This window comes from Vulpes vulpes, chromosome 4, assembly GCF_048418805.1.
Source record: "Vulpes vulpes isolate BD-2025 chromosome 4, VulVul3, whole genome shotgun sequence".
Lineage (NCBI taxonomy): Eukaryota > Metazoa > Chordata > Mammalia > Carnivora > Canidae > Vulpes > Vulpes vulpes.
Genome location: NC_132783.1, coordinates 69,869,901 through 69,891,086, shown reverse-complemented (window position 1 = coordinate 69,891,086; position 21,186 = coordinate 69,869,901). Strand labels below are relative to the sequence as shown.

The following is a 21,186-nucleotide window of genomic DNA, read 5'->3' as shown; positions in this document are numbered from 1 at the left end:
CATGCTCGCCTGCCGGCCCGACTGATTGATTGACTGACCGCCTCCCGCGCCACGCCCGGGGTGGCGGAGGGCGCCTGCCCCGGGCCGGGCGGGGGGGGTGGGGGCCAAGACGCCTCCCGCACCCCGGAGCGGAGGCTGTCGCCGGAGCCCGGGCGCGCTCCCGTCCCCGGCCTGGCGGGCGCGTCGCCGCCGCTCGGCTCCCCGGATGGCACGCCGCCCCACCTCGGACCGCTCACTGGCTGGGGGGGTGCCGCGGGCCGGCGCCGGCCGGCTCCGGACGACCCCTGGCCTCTCCTGTTCTTCAGCCGGCCTGGCTCAAAGCCAAGCCGGGGCCGCCCGCGCCGCCGGACCCCATCCTCGGACAGGCAGGGACACAGACACAGGTGCCCACGACAGACAGACAGACACACACACACACACACACAGACGGAGGGACACGGGCACTCGGAGCTGGGCCACAAGGCCTGTGGGGGCGAGGCAGCCACCCCGCCGGAGGGGCGCAGGCCCTGGAGCTGCCTTAGGAGCCCTGGCAGCCGCGGGCCCTGCAGCCACGGTGTCAGGGATGCCGTTCTGCCCCCATTCCTGCCCATCAGCCGAACCGCCGCGGGACCGTGTGCCTGTGTTGCGTGCGCGGCGCCCACGCCCAGGCGCGGAGCGAGTCTCTCTTGTGTCTCTTGCTGTGTTGCGCGCGGCCCTTTTCGGCATGGGTGCCGGCCGCCCCCGCGTCGCTGTGGCCTTGGCTGTTGCGGGGCCGCGGAGCGCGCAGCCCGGTGCCAACGGGGCCTGAGGCCCCGGGCGGTCGGGCCATCTGGTGTCCCGGGCCCGCGGAGCGTGGACGTCGTGGCTGAGGGCCGAAGGGACGGTGGTCCGCGGGGGAGGCAGGGCATGTCCTTCGGAGAGAAGGTGCAGGCGGGCCCGGGCCGAAGGTGGGGGGGGTTGCGGGTGGCTGGGTGGCTTGGAGGCTGGGGGCGGTGCCAGGGAATTGCTAGGGGCTGGGGGCGGGCCTGGGGGCGGAGATTGGGGCGGGGCGAGGAGGGCCCCGGCCCCGGCCCCGGCCCCCAAAGCCCCGCCCCGGCCCCGGCCCCCAAAGCCCCGCCCCGGCCCCCCGGAGGGGCTCGCAGGCCTGCGGAGACGGGATCCAGCCCCCGCCCGGCTCCCCCCAGCGACCGCCCCCTCCCCGCCCCGGCCCCGAGGTTCCTGCTGTCGCCCCGTCCCCTCCGTCGGCCGCCTTCGGGCCCCCGCGGCGCCCTGGGACGCGCGGCCGGCTAGGACGTGGGTGGGTGTGCTTGAAGGGCGGGCTGCGAGGGTGAAGGGCTTGAGAGGAAGAGGAGGTGGTGCATGTGTGTGGCCTCCTGCCCGTGCAGCCGGCGCCCTCGGTGCTCCGCGGCGCCCTGCGGTGCTTCCGGCGGGGCGGGGGCCATGCCACGGGTCGCCCGGAGGGGGGCGCCGCCGCCGCCGCCGCCGCCGCCGCCGCCGCCGCCGCCGCCGCCGCGTTGGTCGAGGGGGCGTTGGCGGCCAAGGGACAGACAGGAAGGCAGGCAAAAGGCCGAGGAAAAAAAGCCTACAGCACCCGGTATTCCCAGGCGGTCTCCCATCCAAGTACTAACCAGGCCCGACCCTGCTTAGCTTCCGAGATCAGACGAGATCGGGCGCGTTCAGGGTGGTATGGCCGTAGACGTCCGCGGCTGCCGCTGGGCGCCCCAAGAGCCTGCTCTGCGCCTCTCCGGGCCAGGCGCCCGCCGCTCCTCAGCCCTCCGCCCGCCCGATCGCGCCAGCCCGCCTGCATGCTCGCCTGCCGGCCCGACTGATTGATTGACTGACCGCCTCCCGCGCCGCGCCCGGGGTGGCGGAGGGCGCCTGCCCCGGGCCGGGCGGGGGGGGTGGGGGCCAAGACGCCTCCCGCACCCCGGAGCGGAGGCTGTCGCCGGAGCCCGGGCGCGCTCCCGTCCCCGGCCTGGCGGGCGCGTCGCCGCCGCTCGGCTCCCCGGATGGCACGCCGCCCCACCTCGGACCGCTCACTGGCTGGGGGGGTGCCGCGGGCCGGCGCCGGCCGGCTCCGGACGACCCCTGGCCTCTCCTGTTCTTCAGCCGGCCTGGCTCAAAGCCAAGCCGGGGCCGCCCGCGCCACCGGACCCCATCCTCGGACAGGCAGGGACACAGACACAGGTGCCCACGACAGACAGACAGACACACACACACACACACACACACACAGACGGAGGGACACGGGCACTCGGAGCTGGGCCACAAGGCCTGTGGGGGCGAGGCAGCCACCCCGCCGGAGGGGCGCAGGCCCTGGAGCTGCCTTAGGAGCCCTGGCAGCCGCGGGCCCTGCAGCCACGGTGTCAGGGATGCCGTTCTGCCCCCATTCCTGCCCATCAGCCGAACCGCCGCGGGACCGTGTGCCTGTGTTGCGTGCGCGGCGCCCACGCCCAGGCGCGGAGCGAGTCTCTCTTGTGTCTCTTGCTGTGTTGCGCGCGGCCCTTTTCGGCATGGGTGCCGGCCGCCCCCGCGTCGCTGTGGCCTTGGCTGTTGCGGGGCCGCGGAGCGCGCAGCCCGGTGCCAACGGGGCCTGAGGCCCCGGGCGGTCGGGCCATCTGGTGTCCCGGGCCCGCGGAGCGTGGACGTCGTGGCTGAGGGCCGAAGGGACGGTGGTCCGCGGGGGAGGCAGGGCATGTCCTTCGGAGAGAAGGTGCAGGCGGGCCCGGGCCGAAGGTGGGGGGGGTTGCGGGTGGCTGGGTGGCTTGGAGGCTGGGGGCGGTGCCAGGGAATTGCTAGGGGCTGGGGGCGGGCCTGGGGGCGGAGATTGGGGCGGGGCGAGGAGGGCCCGCAGGCGGGCCCGGCCCCGGCCCCGGCGCCGGCCCCGGCCCCCAAAGCCCCGCCCCGGCCCCCCGGAGGGGCTCGCAGGCCTGCGGAGACGGGATCCAGCCCCCGCCCGGCTCCCCCCAGCGACCGCCCCCTCCCCGCCCCGGCCCCGAGGTTCCTGCTGTCGCCCCGTCCCCTCCGTCGGCCGCCTTCGGGCCCCCGAGGCGCCCTGGGACGCGCGGCCGGCTAGGACGTGGGTGGGTGTGCTTGAAGGGCGGGCTGCGAGGGTGAAGGGCTTGAGAGGAAGAGGAGGTGGTGCATGTGTGTGGCCTCCTGCCCGTGCAGCGGGCGCCCTCGGTGCTCCGCGGCGCCCTGCGGTGCTTCCGGCGGGGCGGGGGCCATGCCACGGGTCGCCCGGAGGGGGGCGCCGCCGCCGCCGCCGCCGCCGTCGCCGCCGCCGCCGCCGCCGCCTCCGCGTTGGTCGAGGGGCGCGTTGGCGGCCAAGGGACAGACAGGAAGGCAGGCAAAAGGCCGAGGAAAAAAAGCCTACAGCACCCGGTATTCCCAGGCGGTCTCCCATCCAAGTACTAACCAGGCCCGACCCTGCTTAGCTTCCGAGATCAGACGAGATCGGGCGCGTTCAGGGTGGTATGGCCGTAGACGTCCGCGGCTGCCGCTGGGCGCCCCAAGAGCCTGCTCTGCGCCTCTCCGGGCCAGGCGCCCGCCGCTCCTCAGCCCTCCGCCCGCCCGATCGCGCCAGCCCGCCTGCATGCTCGCCTGCCGGCCCGACTGATTGATTGACTGACCGCCTCCCGCGCCACGCCCGGGGTGGCGGAGGGCGCCTGCCCCGGGCCGGGCGGGGGGGGTGGGGGCCAAGACGCCTCCCGCACCCCGGAGCGGAGGCTGTCGCCGGAGCCCGGGCGCGCTCCCGTCCCCGGCCTGGCGGGCGCGTCGCCGCCGCTCGGCTCCCCGGATGGCACGCCGCCCCACCTCGGACCGCTCACTGGCTGGGGGGGTGCCGCGGGCCGGCGCCGGCCGGCTCCGGACGACCCCTGGCCTCTCCTGTTCTTCAGCCGGCCTGGCTCAAAGCCAAGCCGGGGCCGCCCGCGCCGCCGGACCCCATCCTCGGACAGGCAGGGACACAGACACAGGTGCCCACGACAGACAGACAGACACACACACACACACACACAGACGGAGGGACACGGGCACTCGGAGCTGGGCCACAAGGCCTGTGGGGGCGAGGCAGCCACCCCGCCGGAGGGGCGCAGGCCCTGGAGCTGCCTTAGGAGCCCTGGCAGCCGCGGGCCCTGCAGCCACGGTGTCAGGGATGCCGTTCTGCCCCCATTCCTGCCCATCAGCCGAACCGCCGCGGGACCGTGTGCCTGTGTTGCGTGCGCGGCGCCCACGCCCAGGCGCGGAGCGAGTCTCTCTTGTGTCTCTTGCTGTGTTGCGCGCGGCCCTTTTCGGCATGGGTGCCGGCCGCCCCCGCGTCGCTGTGGCCTTGGCTGTTGCGGGGCCGCGGAGCGCGCAGCCCGGTGCCAACGGGGCCTGAGGCCCCGGGCGGTCGGGCCATCTGGTGTCCCGGGCCCGCGGAGCGTGGACGTCGTGGCTGAGGGCCGAAGGGACGGTGGTCCGCGGGGGAGGCAGGGCATGTCCTTCGGAGAGAAGGTGCAGGCGGGCCCGGGCCGAAGGTGGGGGGGGTTGCGGGTGGCTGGGTGGCTTGGAGGCTGGGGGCGGTGCCAGGGAATTGCTAGGGGCTGGGGGCGGGCCTGGGGGCGGAGATTGGGGCGGGGCGAGGAGGGCCCCGGCCCCGGCCCCGGCCCCCAAAGCCCCGCCCCGGCCCCGGCCCCCAAAGCCCCGCCCCGGCCCCCCGGAGGGGCTCGCAGGCCTGCGGAGACGGGATCCAGCCCCCGCCCGGCTCCCCCCAGCGACCGCCCCCTCCCCGCCCCGGCCCCGAGGTTCCTGCTGTCGCCCCGTCCCCTCCGTCGGCCGCCTTCGGGCCCCCGCGGCGCCCTGGGACGCGCGGCCGGCTAGGACGTGGGTGGGTGTGCTTGAAGGGCGGGCTGCGAGGGTGAAGGGCTTGAGAGGAAGAGGAGGTGGTGCATGTGTGTGGCCTCCTGCCCGTGCAGCCGGCGCCCTCGGTGCTCCGCGGCGCCCTGCGGTGCTTCCGGCGGGGCGGGGGCCATGCCACGGGTCGCCCGGAGGGGGGCGCCGCCGCCGCCGCCGCCGCCGCCGCCGCCGCCGCCGCCGCCGCGTTGGTCGAGGGGGCGTTGGCGGCCAAGGGACAGACAGGAAGGCAGGCAAAAGGCCGAGGAAAAAAAGCCTACAGCACCCGGTATTCCCAGGCGGTCTCCCATCCAAGTACTAACCAGGCCCGACCCTGCTTAGCTTCCGAGATCAGACGAGATCGGGCGCGTTCAGGGTGGTATGGCCGTAGACGTCCGCGGCTGCCGCTGGGCGCCCCAAGAGCCTGCTCTGCGCCTCTCCGGGCCAGGCGCCCGCCGCTCCTCAGCCCTCCGCCCGCCCGATCGCGCCAGCCCGCCTGCATGCTCGCCTGCCGGCCCGACTGATTGATTGACTGACCGCCTCCCGCGCCGCGCCCGGGGTGGCGGAGGGCGCCTGCCCCGGGCCGGGCGGGGGGGGTGGGGGCCAAGACGCCTCCCGCACCCCGGAGCGGAGGCTGTCGCCGGAGCCCGGGCGCGCTCCCGTCCCCGGCCTGGCGGGCGCGTCGCCGCCGCTCGGCTCCCCGGATGGCACGCCGCCCCACCTCGGACCGCTCACTGGCTGGGGGGGTGCCGCGGGCCGGCGCCGGCCGGCTCCGGACGACCCCTGGCCTCTCCTGTTCTTCAGCCGGCCTGGCTCAAAGCCAAGCCGGGGCCGCCCGCGCCGCCGGACCCCATCCTCGGACAGGCAGGGACACAGACACAGGTGCCCACGACAGACAGACAGACACACACACACACACACACACACACAGACGGAGGGACACGGGCACTCGGAGCTGGGCCACAAGGCCTGTGGGGGCGAGGCAGCCACCCCGCCGGAGGGGCGCAGGCCCTGGAGCTGCCTTAGGAGCCCTGGCAGCCGCGGGCCCTGCAGCCACGGTGTCAGGGATGCCGTTCTGCCCCCATTCCTGCCCATCAGCCGAACCGCCGCGGGACCGTGTGCCTGTGTTGCGTGCGCGGCGCCCACGCCCAGGCGCGGAGCGAGTCTCTCTTGTGTCTCTTGCTGTGTTGCGCGCGGCCCTTTTCGGCATGGGTGCCGGCCGCCCCCGCGTCGCTGTGGCCTTGGCTGTTGCGGGGCCGCGGAGCGCGCAGCCCGGTGCCAACGGGGCCTGAGGCCCCGGGCGGTCGGGCCATCTGGTGTCCCGGGCCCGCGGAGCGTGGACGTCGTGGCTGAGGGCCGAAGGGACGGTGGTCCGCGGGGGAGGCAGGGCATGTCCTTCGGAGAGAAGGTGCAGGCGGGCCCGGGCCGAAGGTGGGGGGGGTTGCGGGTGGCTGGGTGGCTTGGAGGCTGGGGGCGGTGCCAGGGAATTGCTAGGGGCTGGGGGCGGGCCTGGGGGCGGAGATTGGGGCGGGGCGAGGAGGGCCCCGGCCCCGGCCCCGGCCCCCAAAGCCCCGCCCCGGCCCCGGCCCCCAAAGCCCCGCCCCGGCCCCCCGGAGGGGCTCGCAGGCCTGCGGAGACGGGATCCAGCCCCCGCCCGGCTCCCCCCAGCGACCGCCCCCTCCCCGCCCCGGCCCCGAGGTTCCTGCTGTCGCCCCGTCCCCTCCGTCGGCCGCCTTCGGGCCCCCGCGGCGCCCTGGGACGCGCGGCCGGCTAGGACGTGGGTGGGTGTGCTTGAAGGGCGGGCTGCGAGGGTGAAGGGCTTGAGAGGAAGAGGAGGTGGTGCATGTGTGTGGCCTCCTGCCCGTGCAGCCGGCGCCCTCGGTGCTCCGCGGCGCCCTGCGGTGCTTCCGGCGGGGCGGGGGCCATGCCACGGGTCGCCCGGAGGGGGGCGCCGCCGCCGCCGCCGCCGCCGCCGCCGCCGCCGCCGCCGCCGCCGCGTTGGTCGAGGGGGCGTTGGCGGCCAAGGGACAGACAGGAAGGCAGGCAAAAGGCCGAGGAAAAAAAGCCTACAGCACCCGGTATTCCCAGGCGGTCTCCCATCCAAGTACTAACCAGGCCCGACCCTGCTTAGCTTCCGAGATCAGACGAGATCGGGCGCGTTCAGGGTGGTATGGCCGTAGACGTCCGCGGCTGCCGCTGGGCGCCCCAAGAGCCTGCTCTGCGCCTCTCCGGGCCAGGCGCCCGCCGCTCCTCAGCCCTCCGCCCGCCCGATCGCGCCAGCCCGCCTGCATGCTCGCCTGCCGGCCCGACTGATTGATTGACTGACCGCCTCCCGCGCCGCGCCCGGGGTGGCGGAGGGCGCCTGCCCCGGGCCGGGCGGGGGGGGTGGGGGCCAAGACGCCTCCCGCACCCCGGAGCGGAGGCTGTCGCCGGAGCCCGGGCGCGCTCCCGTCCCCGGCCTGGCGGGCGCGTCGCCGCCGCTCGGCTCCCCGGATGGCACGCCGCCCCACCTCGGACCGCTCACTGGCTGGGGGGGTGCCGCGGGCCGGCGCCGGCCGGCTCCGGACGACCCCTGGCCTCTCCTGTTCTTCAGCCGGCCTGGCTCAAAGCCAAGCCGGGGCCGCCCGCGCCGCCGGACCCCATCCTCGGACAGGCAGGGACACAGACACAGGTGCCCACGACAGACAGACAGACACACACACACACACACACAGACGGAGGGACACGGGCACTCGGAGCTGGGCCACAAGGCCTGTGGGGGCGAGGCAGCCACCCCGCCGGAGGGGCGCAGGCCCTGGAGCTGCCTTAGGAGCCCTGGCAGCCGCGGGCCCTGCAGCCACGGTGTCAGGGATGCCGTTCTGCCCCCATTCCTGCCCATCAGCCGAACCGCCGCGGGACCGTGTGCCTGTGTTGCGTGCGCGGCGCCCACGCCCAGGCGCGGAGCGAGTCTCTCTTGTGTCTCTTGCTGTGTTGCGCGCGGCCCTTTTCGGCATGGGTGCCGGCCGCCCCCGCGTCGCTGTGGCCTTGGCTGTTGCGGGGCCGCGGAGCGCGCAGCCCGGTGCCAACGGGGCCTGAGGCCCCGGGCGGTCGGGCCATCTGGTGTCCCGGGCCCGCGGAGCGTGGACGTCGTGGCTGAGGGCCGAAGGGACGGTGGTCCGCGGGGGAGGCAGGGCATGTCCTTCGGAGAGAAGGTGCAGGCGGGCCCGGGCCGAAGGTGGGGGGGGTTGCGGGTGGCTGGGTGGCTTGGAGGCTGGGGGCGGTGCCAGGGAATTGCTAGGGGCTGGGGGCGGGCCTGGGGGCGGAGATTGGGGCGGGGCGAGGAGGGCCCGCAGGCGGGCCCGGCCCCGGCCCCGGCCCCGGCCCCGGCCCCCAAAGCCCCGCCCCGGCCCCGGCCCCCAAAGCCCCGCCCCGGCCCCCCGGAGGGGCTCGCAGGCCTGCGGAGACGGGATCCAGCCCCCGCCCGGCTCCCCCCAGCGACCGCCCCCTCCCCGCCCCGGCCCCGAGGTTCCTGCTGTCGCCCCGTCCCCTCCGTCGGCCGCCTTCGGGCCCCCGCGGCGCCCTGGGACGCGCGGCCGGCTAGGACGTGGGTGGGTGTGCTTGAAGGGCGGGCTGCGAGGGTGAAGGGCTTGAGAGGAAGAGGAGGTGGTGCATGTGTGTGGCCTCCTGCCCGTGCAGCCGGCGCCCTCGGTGCTCCGCGGCGCCCTGCGGTGCTTCCGGCGGGGCGGGGGCCATGCCACGGGTCGCCCGGAGGGGCGCGCCGCCGCCGCCGCCGCCGCCGCCGCCGCCGCCGCGTTGGTCGAGGGGGCGTTGGCGGCCAAGGGACAGACAGGAAGGCAGGCAAAAGGCCGAGGAAAAAAAGCCTACAGCACCCGGTATTCCCAGGCGGTCTCCCATCCAAGTACTAACCAGGCCCGACCCTGCTTAGCTTCCGAGATCAGACGAGATCGGGCGCGTTCAGGGTGGTATGGCCGTAGACGTCCGCGGCTGCCGCTGGGCGCCCCAAGAGCCTGCTCTGCGCCTCTCCGGGCCAGGCGCCCGCCGCTCCTCAGCCCTCCGCCCGCCCGATCGCGCCAGCCCGCCTGCATGCTCGCCTGCCGGCCCGACTGATTGATTGACTGACCGCCTCCCGCGCCGCGCCCGGGGTGGCGGAGGGCGCCTGCCCCGGGCCGGGCGGGGGGGGTGGGGGCCAAGACGCCTCCCGCACCCCGGAGCGGAGGCTGTCGCCGGAGCCCGGGCGCGCTCCCGTCCCCGGCCTGGCGGGCGCGTCGCCGCCGCTCGGCTCCCCGGATGGCACGCCGCCCCACCTCGGACCGCTCACTGGCTGGGGGGGTGCCGCGGGCCGGCGCCGGCCGGCTCCGGACGACCCCTGGCCTCTCCTGTTCTTCAGCCGGCCTGGCTCAAAGCCAAGCCGGGGCCGCCCGCGCCGCCGGACCCCATCCTCGGACAGGCAGGGACACAGACACAGGTGCCCACGACAGACAGACAGACACACACACACACACACACACAGACGGAGGGACACGGGCACTCGGAGCTGGGCCACAAGGCCTGTGGGGGCGAGGCAGCCACCCCGCCGGAGGGGCGCAGGCCCTGGAGCTGCCTTAGGAGCCCTGGCAGCCGCGGGCCCTGCAGCCACGGTGTCAGGGATGCCGTTCTGCCCCCATTCCTGCCCATCAGCCGAACCGCCGCGGGACCGTGTGCCTGTGTTGCGTGCGCGGCGCCCACGCCCAGGCGCGGAGCGAGTCTCTCTTGTGTCTCTTGCTGTGTTGCGCGCGGCCCTTTTCGGCATGGGTGCCGGCCGCCCCCGCGTCGCTGTGGCCTTGGCTGTTGCGGGGCCGCGGAGCGCGCAGCCCGGTGCCAACGGGGCCTGAGGCCCCGGGCGGTCGGGCCATCTGGTGTCCCGGGCCCGCGGAGCGTGGACGTCGTGGCTGAGGGCCGAAGGGACGGTGGTCCGCGGGGGAGGCAGGGCATGTCCTTCGGAGAGAAGGTGCAGGCGGGCCCGGGCCGAAGGTGGGGGGGGTTGCGGGTGGCTGGGTGGCTTGGAGGCTGGGGGCGGTGCCAGGGAATTGCTAGGGGCTGGGGGCGGGCCTGGGGGCGGAGATTGGGGCGGGGCGAGGAGGGCCCCGGCCCCGGCCCCGGCCCCCAAAGCCCCGCCCCGGCCCCGGCCCCCAAAGCCCCGCCCCGGCCCCCCGGAGGGGCTCGCAGGCCTGCGGAGACGGGATCCAGCCCCCGCCCGGCTCCCCCCAGCGACCGCCCCCTCCCCGCCCCGGCCCCGAGGTTCCTGCTGTCGCCCCGTCCCCTCCGTCGGCCGCCTTCGGGCCCCCGCGGCGCCCTGGGACGCGCGGCCGGCTAGGACGTGGGTGGGTGTGCTTGAAGGGCGGGCTGCGAGGGTGAAGGGCTTGAGAGGAAGAGGAGGTGGTGCATGTGTGTGGCCTCCTGCCCGTGCAGCCGGCGCCCTCGGTGCTCCGCGGCGCCCTGCGGTGCTTCCGGCGGGGCGGGGGCCATGCCACGGGTCGCCCGGAGGGGGCCGCCGCCGCCGCCGCCGCCGCCGCCGCCGCCGCCGCCGCCGCCGCCGCGTTGGTCGAGGGGGCGTTGGCGGCCAAGGGACAGACAGGAAGGCAGGCAAAAGGCCGAGGAAAAAAAGCCTACAGCACCCGGTATTCCCAGGCGGTCTCCCATCCAAGTACTAACCAGGCCCGACCCTGCTTAGCTTCCGAGATCAGACGAGATCGGGCGCGTTCAGGGTGGTATGGCCGTAGACGTCCGCGGCTGCCGCTGGGCGCCCCAAGAGCCTGCTCTGCGCCTCTCCGGGCCAGGCGCCCGCCGCTCCTCAGCCCTCCGCCCGCCCGATCGCGCCAGCCCGCCTGCATGCTCGCCTGCCGGCCCGACTGATTGATTGACTGACCGCCTCCCGCGCCGCGCCCGGGGTGGCGGAGGGCGCCTGCCCCGGGCCGGGCGGGGGGGGTGGGGGCCAAGACGCCTCCCGCACCCCGGAGCGGAGGCTGTCGCCGGAGCCCGGGCGCGCTCCCGTCCCCGGCCTGGCGGGCGCGTCGCCGCCGCTCGGCTCCCCGGATGGCACGCCGCCCCACCTCGGACCGCTCACTGGCTGGGGGGGTGCCGCGGGCCGGCGCCGGCCGGCTCCGGACGACCCCTGGCCTCTCCTGTTCTTCAGCCGGCCTGGCTCAAAGCCAAGCCGGGGCCGCCCGCGCCGCCGGACCCCATCCTCGGACAGGCAGGGACACAGACACAGGTGCCCACGACAGACAGACAGACACACACACACACACACACAGACGGAGGGACACGGGCACTCGGAGCTGGGCCACAAGGCCTGTGGGGGCGAGGCAGCCACCCCGCCGGAGGGGCGCAGGCCCTGGAGCTGCCTTAGGAGCCCTGGCAGCCGCGGGCCCTGCAGCCACGGTGTCAGGGATGCCGTTCTGCCCCCATTCCTGCCCATCAGCCGAACCGCCGCGGGACCGTGTGCCTGTGTTGCGTGCGCGGCGCCCACGCCCAGGCGCGGAGCGAGTCTCTCTTGTGTCTCTTGCTGTGTTGCGCGCGGCCCTTTTCGGCATGGGTGCCGGCCGCCCCCGCGTCGCTGTGGCCTTGGCTGTTGCGGGGCCGCGGAGCGCGCAGCCCGGTGCCAACGGGGCCTGAGGCCCCGGGCGGTCGGGCCATCTGGTGTCCCGGGCCCGCGGAGCGTGGACGTCGTGGCTGAGGGCCGAAGGGACGGTGGTCCGCGGGGGAGGCAGGGCATGTCCTTCGGAGAGAAGGTGCAGGCGGGCCCGGGCCGAAGGTGGGGGGGGTTGCGGGTGGCTGGGTGGCTTGGAGGCTGGGGGCGGTGCCAGGGAATTGCTAGGGGCTGGGGGCGGGCCTGGGGGCGGAGATTGGGGCGGGGCGAGAGGCAGGGCCGGCCCCGGCCCCGGCCCCGGCCCCCAAAGCCCCGCCCCGGCCCCGGCCCCCAAAGCCCCGCCCCGGCCCCCCGGAGGGGCTCGCAGGCCTGCGGAGACGGGATCCAGCCCCCGCCCGGCTCCCCCCAGCGACCGCCCCCTCCCCGCCCCGGCCCCGAGGTTCCTGCTGTCGCCCCGTCCCCTCCGTCGGCCGCCTTCGGGCCCCCGCGGCGCCCTGGGACGCGCGGCCGGCTAGGACGTGGGTGGGTGTGCTTGAAGGGCGGGCTGCGAGGGTGAAGGGCTTGAGAGGAAGAGGAGGTGGTGCATGTGTGTGGCCTCCTGCCCGTGCAGCCGGCGCCCTCGGTGCTCCGCGGCGCCCTGCGGTGCTTCCGGCGGGGCGGGGGCCATGCCACGGGTCGCCCGGAGCGCGCGCGCGCCGCCGCCGCCGCCGCCGCCGCCGCCGCCGCGTTGGTCGAGGGGGCGTTGGCGGCCAAGGGACAGACAGGAAGGCAGGCAAAAGGCCGAGGAAAAAAAGCCTACAGCACCCGGTATTCCCAGGCGGTCTCCCATCCAAGTACTAACCAGGCCCGACCCTGCTTAGCTTCCGAGATCAGACGAGATCGGGCGCGTTCAGGGTGGTATGGCCGTAGACGTCCGCGGCTGCCGCTGGGCGCCCCAAGAGCCTGCTCTGCGCCTCTCCGGGCCAGGCGCCCGCCGCTCCTCAGCCCTCCGCCCGCCCGATCGCGCCAGCCCGCCTGCATGCTCGCCTGCCGGCCCGACTGATTGATTGACTGACCGCCTCCCGCGCCGCGCCCGGGGTGGCGGAGGGCGCCTGCCCCGGGCCGGGCGGGGGGGGTGGGGGCCAAGACGCCTCCCGCACCCCGGAGCGGAGGCTGTCGCCGGAGCCCGGGCGCGCTCCCGTCCCCGGCCTGGCGGGCGCGTCGCCGCCGCTCGGCTCCCCGGATGGCACGCCGCCCCACCTCGGACCGCTCACTGGCTGGGGGGGTGCCGCGGGCCGGCGCCGGCCGGCTCCGGACGACCCCTGGCCTCTCCTGTTCTTCAGCCGGCCTGGCTCAAAGCCAAGCCGGGGCCGCCCGCGCCGCCGGACCCCATCCTCGGACAGGCAGGGACACAGACACAGGTGCCCACGACAGACAGACAGACACACACACACACACACACACAGACGGAGGGACACGGGCACTCGGAGCTGGGCCACAAGGCCTGTGGGGGCGAGGCAGCCACCCCGCCGGAGGGGCGCAGGCCCTGGAGCTGCCTTAGGAGCCCTGGCAGCCGCGGGCCCTGCAGCCACGGTGTCAGGGATGCCGTTCTGCCCCCATTCCTGCCCATCAGCCGAACCGCCGCGGGACCGTGTGCCTGTGTTGCGTGCGCGGCGCCCACGCCCAGGCGCGGAGCGAGTCTCTCTTGTGTCTCTTGCTGTGTTGCGCGCGGCCCTTTTCGGCATGGGTGCCGGCCGCCCCCGCGTCGCTGTGGCCTTGGCTGTTGCGGGGCCGCGGAGCGCGCAGCCCGGTGCCAACGGGGCCTGAGGCCCCGGGCGGTCGGGCCATCTGGTGTCCCGGGCCCGCGGAGCGTGGACGTCGTGGCTGAGGGCCGAAGGGACGGTGGTCCGCGGGGGAGGCAGGGCATGTCCTTCGGAGAGAAGGTGCAGGCGGGCCCGGGCCGAAGGTGGGGGGGGTTGCGGGTGGCTGGGTGGCTTGGAGGCTGGGGGCGGTGCCAGGGAATTGCTAGGGGCTGGGGGCGGGCCTGGGGGCGGAGATTGGGGCGGGGCGAGGAGGGCCCCGGCCCCGGCCCCCAAAGCCCCGCCCCGGCCCCGGCCCCCAAAGCCCCGCCCCGGCCCCCCGGAGGGGCTCGCAGGCCTGCGGAGACGGGATCCAGCCCCCGCCCGGCTCCCCCCAGCGACCGCCCCCTCCCCGCCCCGGCCCCGAGGTTCCTGCTGTCGCCCCGTCCCCTCCGTCGGCCGCCTTCGGGCCCCCGCGGCGCCCTGGGACGCGCGGCCGGCTAGGACGTGGGTGGGTGTGCTTGAAGGGCGGGCTGCGAGGGTGAAGGGCTTGAGAGGAAGAGGAGGTGGTGCATGTGTGTGGCCTCCTGCCCGTGCAGCCGGCGCCCTCGGTGCTCCGCGGCGCCCTGCGGTGCTTCCGGCGGGGCGGGGGCCATGCCACGGGTCGCCCGGAGGGGGGCGCCGCCGCCGCCGCCGCCGCCGCCGCCGCCGCCGCCGCCGCCGCGTTGGTCGAGGGGGCGTTGGCGGCCAAGGGACAGACAGGAAGGCAGGCAAAAGGCCGAGGAAAAAAAGCCTACAGCACCCGGTATTCCCAGGCGGTCTCCCATCCAAGTACTAACCAGGCCCGACCCTGCTTAGCTTCCGAGATCAGACGAGATCGGGCGCGTTCAGGGTGGTATGGCCGTAGACGTCCGCGGCTGCCGCTGGGCGCCCCAAGAGCCTGCTCTGCGCCTCTCCGGGCCAGGCGCCCGCCGCTCCTCAGCCCTCCGCCCGCCCGATCGCGCCAGCCCGCCTGCATGCTCGCCTGCCGGCCCGACTGATTGATTGACTGACCGCCTCCCGCGCCGCGCCCGGGGTGGCGGAGGGCGCCTGCCCCGGGCCGGGCGGGGGGGGTGGGGGCCAAGACGCCTCCCGCACCCCGGAGCGGAGGCTGTCGCCGGAGCCCGGGCGCGCTCCCGTCCCCGGCCTGGCGGGCGCGTCGCCGCCGCTCGGCTCCCCGGATGGCACGCCGCCCCACCTCGGACCGCTCACTGGCTGGGGGGGTGCCGCGGGCCGGCGCCGGCCGGCTCCGGACGACCCCTGGCCTCTCCTGTTCTTCAGCCGGCCTGGCTCAAAGCCAAGCCGGGGCCGCCCGCGCCGCCGGACCCCATCCTCGGACAGGCAGGGACACAGACACAGGTGCCCACGACAGACAGACAGACACACACACACACACACACACACAGACGGAGGGACACGGGCACTCGGAGCTGGGCCACAAGGCCTGTGGGGGCGAGGCAGCCACCCCGCCGGAGGGGCGCAGGCCCTGGAGCTGCCTTAGGAGCCCTGGCAGCCGCGGGCCCTGCAGCCACGGTGTCAGGGATGCCGTTCTGCCCCCATTCCTGCCCATCAGCCGAACCGCCGCGGGACCGTGTGCCTGTGTTGCGTGCGCGGCGCCCACGCCCAGGCGCGGAGCGAGTCTCTCTTGTGTCTCTTGCTGTGTTGCGCGCGGCCCTTTTCGGCATGGGTGCCGGCCGCCCCCGCGTCGCTGTGGCCTTGGCTGTTGCGGGGCCGCGGAGCGCGCAGCCCGGTGCCAACGGGGCCTGAGGCCCCGGGCGGTCGGGCCATCTGGTGTCCCGGGCCCGCGGAGCGTGGACGTCGTGGCTGAGGGCCGAAGGGACGGTGGTCCGCGGGGGAGGCAGGGCATGTCCTTCGGAGAGAAGGTGCAGGCGGGCCCGGGCCGAAGGTGGGGGGGGTTGCGGGTGGCTGGGTGGCTTGGAGGCTGGGGGCGGTGCCAGGGAATTGCTAGGGGCTGGGGGCGGGCCTGGGGGCGGAGATTGGGGCGGGGCGAGGAGGGCCCCGGCCCCGGCCCCGGCCCCCAAAGCCCCGCCCCGGCCCCGGCCCCCAAAGCCCCGCCCCGGCCCCCCGGAGGGGCTCGCAGGCCTGCGGAGACGGGATCCAGCCCCCGCCCGGCTCCCCCCAGCGACCGCCCCCTCCCCGCCCCGGCCCCGAGGTTCCTGCTGTCGCCCCGTCCCCTCCGTCGGCCGCCTTCGGGCCCCCGCGGCGCCCTGGGACGCGCGGCCGGCTAGGACGTGGGTGGGTGTGCTTGAAGGGCGGGCTGCGAGGGTGAAGGGCTTGAGAGGAAGAGGAGGTGGTGCATGTGTGTGGCCTCCTGCCCGTGCAGCCGGCGCCCTCGGTGCTCCGCGGCGCCCTGCGGTGCTTCCGGCGGGGCGGGGGCCATGCCACGGGTCGCCCGGAGGGGCGCGCCGCCGCCGCCGCCGCCGCCGCCGCCGCCGCCGCCGCCGCCGCGTTGGTCGAGGGGGCGTTGGCGGCCAAGGGACAGACAGGAAGGCAGGCAAAAGGCCGAGGAAAAAAAGCCTACAGCACCCGGTATTCCCAGGCGGTCTCCCATCCAAGTACTAACCAGGCCCGACCCTGCTTAGCTTCCGAGATCAGACGAGATCGGGCGCGTTCAGGGTGGTATGGCCGTAGACGTCCGCGGCTGCCGCTGGGCGCCCCAAGAGCCTGCTCTGCGCCTCTCCGGGCCAGGCGCCCGCCGCTCCTCAGCCCTCCGCCCGCCCGATCGCGCCAGCCCGCCTGCATGCTCGCCTGCCGGCCCGACTGATTGATTGACTGACCGCCTCCCGCGCCGCGCCCGGGGTGGCGGAGGGCGCCTGCCCCGGGCCGGGCGGGGGGGGTGGGGGCCAAGACGCCTCCCGCACCCCGGAGCGGAGGCTGTCGCCGGAGCCCGGGCGCGCTCCCGTCCCCGGCCTGGCGGGCGCGTCGCCGCCGCTCGGCTCCCCGGATGGCACGCCGCCCCACCTCGGACCGCTCACTGGCTGGGGGGGTGCCGCGGGCCGGCGCCGGCCGGCTCCGGACGACCCCTGGCCTCTCCTGTTCTTCAGCCGGCCTGGCTCAAAGCCAAGCCGGGGCCGCCCGCGCCGCCGGACCCCATCCTCGGACAGGCAGGGACACAGACACAGGTGCCCACGACAGACAGACAGACACACACACACACACACACACAGACGGAGGGACACGGGCACTCGGAGCTGGGCCACAAGGCCTGTGGGGGCGAGGCAGCCACCCCGCCGGAGGGGCGCAGGCCCTGGAGCTGCCTTAGGAGCCCTGGCAGCCGCGGGCCCTGCAGCCACGGTGTCAGGGATGCCGTTCTGCCCCCATTCCTGCCCATCAGCCGAACCGCCGCGGGACCGTGTGCCTGTGTTGCGTGCGCGGCGCCCACGCCCAGGCGCGGAGCGAGTCTCTCTTGTGTCTCTTGCTGTGTTGCGCGCGGCCCTTTTCGGCATGGGTGCCGGCCGCCCCCGCGTCGCTGTGGCCTTGGCTGTTGCGGGGCCGCGGAGCGCGCAGCCCGCCCGGTGCCAACGGGGCCTGAGGCCCCGGGCGGTCGGGCCATCTGGTGTCCCGGGCCCGCGGAGCGTGGACGTCGTGGCTGAGGGCCGAAGGGACGGTGGTCCGCGGGGGAGGCAGGGCATGTCCTTCGGAGAGAAGGTGCAGGCGGGCCCGGGCCGAAGGTGGGGGGGGTTGCGGGTGGCTGGGTGGCTTGGAGGCTGGGGGCGGTGCCAGGGAATTGCTAGGGGCTGGGGGCGGGCCTGGGGGCGGAGATTGGGGCGGGGCGAGGAGGGCCCCGGCCCCGGCCCCGGCCCCCAAAGCCCCGCCCCGGCCCCGGCCCCCAAAGCCCCGCCCCGGCCCCCCGGAGGGGCTCGCAGGCCTGCGGAGACGGGATCCAGCCCCCGCCCGGCTCCCCCCAGCGACCGCCCCCTCCCCGCCCCGGCCCCGAGGTTCCTGCTGTCGCCCCGTCCCCTCCGTCGGCCGCCTTCGGGCCCCCGCGGCGCCCTGGGACGCGCGGCCGGCTAGGACGTGGGTGGGTGTGCTTGAAGGGCGGGCTGCGAGGGTGAAGGGCTTGAGAGGAAGAGGAGGTGGTGCATGTGTGTGGCCTCCTGCCCGTGCAGCCGGCGCCCTCGGTGCTCCGCGGCGCCCTGCGGTGCTTCCGGCGGGGCGGGGGCCATGCCACGGGTCGCCCGGAGGGGGGCGCCGCCGCCGCCGCCGCCGCCGCCGCCGCGTTGGTCGAGGGGGCGTTGGCGGCCAAGGGACAGACAGGAAGGCAGGCAAAAGGCCGAGGAAAAAAAGCCTACAGCACCCGGTATTCCCAGGCGGTCTCCCATCCAAGTACTAACCAGGCCCGACCCTGCTTAGCTTCCGAGATCAGACGAGATCGGGCGCGTTCAGGGTGGTATGGCCGTAGACGTCCGCGGCTGCCGCTGGGCGCCCCAAGAGCCTGCTCTGCGCCTCTCCGGGCCAGGCGCCCGCCGCTCCTCAGCCCTCCGCCCGCCCGATCGCGCCAGCCCGCCTGCATGCTCGCCTGCCGGCCCGACTGATTGATTGACTGACCGCCTCCCGCGCCACGCCCGGGGTGGCGGAGGGCGCCTGCCCCGGGCCGGGCGGGGGGGGTGGGGGCCAAGACGCCTCCCGCACCCCGGAGCGGAGGCTGTCGCCGGAGCCCGGGCGCGCTCCCGTCCCCGGCCTGGCGGGCGCGTCGCCGCCGCTCGGCTCCCCGGATGGCACGCCGCCCCACCTCGGACCGCTCACTGGCTGGGGGGGTGCCGCGGGCCGGCGCCGGCCGGCTCCGGACGACCCCTGGCCTCTCCTGTTCTTCAGCCGGCCTGGCTCAAAGCCAAGCCGGGGCCGCCCGCGCCGCCGGACCCCATCCTCGGACAGGCAGGGACACAGACACAGGTGCCCACGACAGACAGACAGACACACACACACACACACACAGACGGAGGGACACGGGCACTCGGAGCTGGGCCACAAGGCCTGTGGGGGCGAGGCAGCCACCCCGCCGGAGGGGCGCAGGCCCTGGAGCTGCCTTAGGAGCCCTGGCAGCCGCGGGCCCTGCAGCCACGGTGTCAGGGATGCCGTTCTGCCCCCATTCCTGCCCATCAGCCGAACCGCCGCGGGACCGTGTGCCTGTGTTGCGTGCGCGGCGCCCACGCCCAGGCGCGGAGCGAGTCTCTCTTGTGTCTCTTGCTGTGTTGCGCGCGGCCCTTTTCGGCATGGGTGCCGGCCGCCCCCGCGTCGCTGTGGCCTTGGCTGTTGCGGGGCCGCGGAGCGCGCAGCCCGGTGCCAACGGGGCCTGAGGCCCCGGGCGGTCGGGCCATCTGGTGTCCCGGGCCCGCGGAGCGTGGACGTCGTGGCTGAGGGCCGAAGGGACGGTGGTCCGCGGGGGAGGCAGGGCATGTCCTTCGGAGAGAAGGTGCAGGCGGGCCCGGGCCGAAGGTGGGGGGGGTTGCGGGTGGCTGGGTGGCTTGGAGGCTGGGGGCGGTGCCAGGGAATTGCTAGGGGCTGGGGGCGGGCCTGGGGGCGGAGATTGGGGCGGGGCGAGGAGGGCCCCGGCCCCGGCCCCGGCCCCCAAAGCCCCGCCCCGGCCCCGGCCCCCAAAGCCCCGCCCCGGCCCCCCGGAGGGGCTCGCAGGCCTGCGGAGACGGGATCCAGCCCCCGCCCGGCTCCCCCCAGCGACCGCCCCCTCCCCGCCCCGGCCCCGAGGTTCCTGCTGTCGCCCCGTCCCCTCCGTCGGCCGCCTTCGGGCCCCCGCGGCGCCCTGGGACGCGCGGCCGGCTAGGACGTGGGTGGGTGTGCTTGAAGGGCGGGCTGCGAGGGTGAAGGGCTTGAGAGGAAGAGGAGGTGGTGCATGTGTGTGGCCTCCTGCCCGTGCAGCCGGCGCCCTCGGTGCTCCGCGGCGCCCTGCGGTGCTTCCGGCGGGGCGGGGGCCATGCCACGGGTCGCCCGGAGGGGGGCGCCGCCGCCGCCGCCGCCGCCGCCGCCGCCGCCGCCGCCGCCGCCGCGTTGGTCGAGGGGGCGTTGGCGGCCAAGGGACAGACAGGAAGGCAGGCAAAAGGCCGAGGAAAAAAAGCCTACAGCACCCGGTATTCCCAGGCGGTCTCCCATCCAAGTACTAACCAGGCCCGACCCTGCTTAGCTTCCGAGATCAGACGAGATCGGGCGCGTTCAGGGTGGTATGGCCGTAGACGTCCGCGGCTGCCGCTGGGCGCCCCAAGAGCCTGCTCTGCGCCTCTCCGGGCCAGGCGCCCGCCGCTCCTCAGCCCTCCGCCCGCCCGATCGCGCCAGCCCGCCTGCATGCTCGCCTGCCGGCCCGACTGATTGATTGACTGACCGCCTCCCGCGCCGCGCCCGGGGTGGCGGAGGGCGCCTGCCCCGGGCCGGGCGGGGGGGGTGGGGGCCAAGACGCCTCCCGCACCCCGGAGCGGAGGCTGTCGCCGGAGCCCGGGCGCGCTCCCGTCCCCGGCCTGGCGGGCGCGTCGCCGCCGCTCGGCTCCCCGGATGGCACGCCGCCCCACCTCGGACCGCTCACTGGCTGGGGGGGTGCCGCGGGCCGGCGCCGGCCGGCTCCGGACGACCCCTGGCCTCTCCTGTTCTTCAGCCGGCCTGGCTCAAAGCCAAGCCGGGGCCGCCCGCGCCGCCGGACCCCATCCTCGGACAGGCAGGGACACAGACACAGGTGCCCACGACAGACAGACAGACACACACACACACACACACAGACGGAGGGACACGGGCACTCGGAGCTGGGCCACAAGGCCTGTGGGGGCGAGGCAGCCACCCCGCCGGAGGGGCGCAGGCCCTGGAGCTGCCTTAGGAGCCCTGGCAGCCGCGGGCCCTGCAGCCACGGTGTCAGGGATGCCGTTCTGCCCCCATTCCTGCCCATCAGCCGAACCGCCGCGGGACCGTGTGCCTGTGTTGCGTGCGCGGCGCCCACGCCCAGGCGCGGAGCGAGTCTCTCTTGTGTCTCTTGCTGTGTTGCGCGCGGCCCTTTTCGGCATGGGTGCCGGCCGCCCCCGCGTCGCTGTGGCCTTGGCTGTTGCGGGGCCGCGGAGCGCGCAGCCCGGTGCCAACGGGGCCTGAGGCCCCGGGCGGTCGGGCCATCTGGTGTCCCGGGCCCGCGGAGCGTGGACGTCGTGGCTGAGGGCCGAAGGGACGGTGGTCCGCGGGGGAGGCAGGGCATGTCCTTCGGAGAGAAGGTGCAGGCGGGCCCGGGCCGAAGGTGGGGGGGGTTGCGGGTGGCTGGGTGGCTTGGAGGCTGGGGGCGGTGCCAGGGAATTGCTAGGGGCTGGGGGCGGGCCTGGGGGCGGAGATTGGGGCGGGGCGAGGAGGGCCCGCAGGCGGGCCCGGCCCCGGCCCCGGCCCCGGCCCCCAAAGCCCCGCCCCGGCCCCGGCCCCCAAAGCCCCGCCCCGGCCCCCCGGAGGGGCTCGCAGGCCTGCGGAGACGGGATCCAGCCCCCGCCCGGCTCCCCCCAGCGACCGCCCCCTCCCCGCCCCGGCCCCGAGGTTCCTGCTGTCGCCCCGTCCCCTCCGTCGGCCGCCTTCGGGCCCCCGCGGCGCCCTGGGACGCGCGGCCGGCTAGGACGTGGGTGGGTGTGCTTGAAGGGCGGGCTGCGAGGGTGAAGGGCTTGAGAGGAAGAGGAGGTGGTGCATGTGTGTGGCCTCCTGCCCGTGCAGCCGGCGCCCTCGGTGCTCCGCGGCGCCCTGCGGTGCTTCCGGCGGGGCGGGGGCCATGCCACGGGTCGCCCGGAGGGGGGCGCCGCCGCCGCCGCCGCCGCCGCCGCCGCCGCCGCCGCCGCCGCCGCGTTGGTCGAGGGGGCGTTGGCGGCCAAGGGACAGACAGGAAGGCAGGCAAAAGGCCGAGGAAAA

General features: G+C 76.2%; 11 non-coding genes across 11 annotated transcripts; all 11 read right to left on the bottom strand.

Annotated features, from left to right (window-relative positions):
• Positions 1-1,558: 1,558 nt before the first annotated feature.
• Positions 1,559-1,677, bottom strand: LOC140598841 (5S ribosomal RNA). Its single transcript, XR_012001398.1, has one exon. It is a non-coding gene; the product is annotated as a 5S ribosomal RNA (ribosomal RNA).
• Positions 1,678-3,348: 1,671 nt separating this feature from the next.
• Positions 3,349-3,467, bottom strand: LOC140598840 (5S ribosomal RNA). The gene has a single exon (XR_012001397.1). It is a non-coding gene; the product is annotated as a 5S ribosomal RNA (ribosomal RNA).
• A 1,661-nt stretch (positions 3,468-5,128) lies between these two features.
• Positions 5,129-5,247, bottom strand: LOC140598839 (5S ribosomal RNA). The gene has a single exon (XR_012001396.1). It is a non-coding gene; the product is annotated as a 5S ribosomal RNA (ribosomal RNA).
• Positions 5,248-6,917: 1,670 nt separating this feature from the next.
• LOC140598838 (5S ribosomal RNA) lies at positions 6,918-7,036 on the bottom strand. Its single transcript, XR_012001395.1, has one exon. It is a non-coding gene; the product is annotated as a 5S ribosomal RNA (ribosomal RNA).
• Positions 7,037-8,711: 1,675 nt separating this feature from the next.
• On the bottom strand, positions 8,712-8,830 carry LOC140598837 (5S ribosomal RNA). The gene has a single exon (XR_012001394.1). It is a non-coding gene; the product is annotated as a 5S ribosomal RNA (ribosomal RNA).
• A 1,666-nt stretch (positions 8,831-10,496) lies between these two features.
• On the bottom strand, positions 10,497-10,615 carry LOC140598836 (5S ribosomal RNA). The gene has a single exon (XR_012001393.1). It is a non-coding gene; the product is annotated as a 5S ribosomal RNA (ribosomal RNA).
• A 1,659-nt stretch (positions 10,616-12,274) lies between these two features.
• On the bottom strand, positions 12,275-12,393 carry LOC140598835 (5S ribosomal RNA). The gene has a single exon (XR_012001392.1). It is a non-coding gene; the product is annotated as a 5S ribosomal RNA (ribosomal RNA).
• Positions 12,394-14,050: 1,657 nt separating this feature from the next.
• Positions 14,051-14,169, bottom strand: LOC140598834 (5S ribosomal RNA). The gene has a single exon (XR_012001391.1). It is a non-coding gene; the product is annotated as a 5S ribosomal RNA (ribosomal RNA).
• A 1,665-nt stretch (positions 14,170-15,834) lies between these two features.
• On the bottom strand, positions 15,835-15,953 carry LOC140598833 (5S ribosomal RNA). Its single transcript, XR_012001390.1, has one exon. It is a non-coding gene; the product is annotated as a 5S ribosomal RNA (ribosomal RNA).
• A 1,652-nt stretch (positions 15,954-17,605) lies between these two features.
• LOC140598832 (5S ribosomal RNA) lies at positions 17,606-17,724 on the bottom strand. Its single transcript, XR_012001389.1, has one exon. It is a non-coding gene; the product is annotated as a 5S ribosomal RNA (ribosomal RNA).
• A 1,664-nt stretch (positions 17,725-19,388) lies between these two features.
• On the bottom strand, positions 19,389-19,507 carry LOC140598830 (5S ribosomal RNA). Its single transcript, XR_012001387.1, has one exon. It is a non-coding gene; the product is annotated as a 5S ribosomal RNA (ribosomal RNA).
• Between the last annotated feature and the right edge of the window lie 1,679 nt (positions 19,508-21,186).